This window comes from Myotis brandtii, unplaced genomic scaffold (assembly GCF_000412655.1).
Source record: "Myotis brandtii unplaced genomic scaffold, ASM41265v1 scaffold469, whole genome shotgun sequence".
In the NCBI taxonomy this organism is placed as follows: Eukaryota; Metazoa; Chordata; class Mammalia; order Chiroptera; family Vespertilionidae; genus Myotis; species Myotis brandtii.
Genome location: NW_005367911.1, coordinates 17,409 through 18,086, shown reverse-complemented (window position 1 = coordinate 18,086; position 678 = coordinate 17,409). Strand labels below are relative to the sequence as shown.

The 678-nt window shown below is 67.8% G+C and overlaps 1 protein-coding gene across 3 annotated transcripts in view; it reads right to left on the bottom strand.

Moving 5' to 3' along the window:
• MPP2 (membrane protein, palmitoylated 2 (MAGUK p55 subfamily member 2)) overlaps positions 1-678 on the bottom strand; it is a 27,176-nt gene that overhangs the window by 19,945 nt on the left and 6,553 nt on the right. Inside the window, exon 1 of one of the 3 annotated variants that reach the window (XM_014547270.1) lies at positions 391-409. The exons of the other annotated variants lie outside the window; for them this stretch is intronic. The gene's annotated coding sequence lies outside the window, so the exon portion shown is untranslated. Of the gene's footprint in view, positions 1-390; positions 410-678 lie in introns of those variants that run through there. 3 annotated transcript variants of the gene reach the window in all.

Sequence of the window (678 nt, the reverse complement as noted above, 5' to 3'; positions counted from 1 at the left end):
GGACCTGGGGGCAGGGGGGCGTGTTTCGAGCCATCAAAGAAGGCTCTTTGCTCTCGCGCCCGCGGGAGACCTAGGGATGAGGTCATTGAATGGCTGTCCCCAGCCCGGTCCTCATTCCGCCCCCCCCTAGGTGACCGAACTCTCCGACCTGGCTCCTGGTTCCGAACACCGATCCCCTCCCCAATCTCCAGGCTCTAACCCTGGCCCCCGACCCGACCCAACCCCCCCACAACCTGGGAGGAGGAAGCAGGAACGCGCCCCTTTCCTGGACCCTACTCCCAGGGAAGATTGAGGTGTGAGCCTCCCAAGGGGGACCGGGGAGCCGCGGAAACCCCCGCAACCTCTGTCTCGCGCCCGCACCCCCGGAAGCGCTAGCAGCGCAGTTCTTACGTAATGCCAGGCTCCGAGGTCCCCCGAACCCGCACAGCCCCCCGGTCCCCGCACAGCTCGCCAGCTCTGTGCCCGAGGTCACGTTGGAGCCTTTGCCGCAGGGGCCGGGACCAGTGACAATGGGCAGTGGGGTTTGGTCTCTCTCTGGGGGGCACCCGAGAAGGAAGGGGGGACGGGAGGTGGCGAGCCTGGGGGACGGGGCCCGGGGAGACTGGACCCAGAGAAGAGGACCCCAAGTGCCGCGCCTGGATGTAGAGGACACAGAGGTGGGTGCTGGGCCGGGGTCGG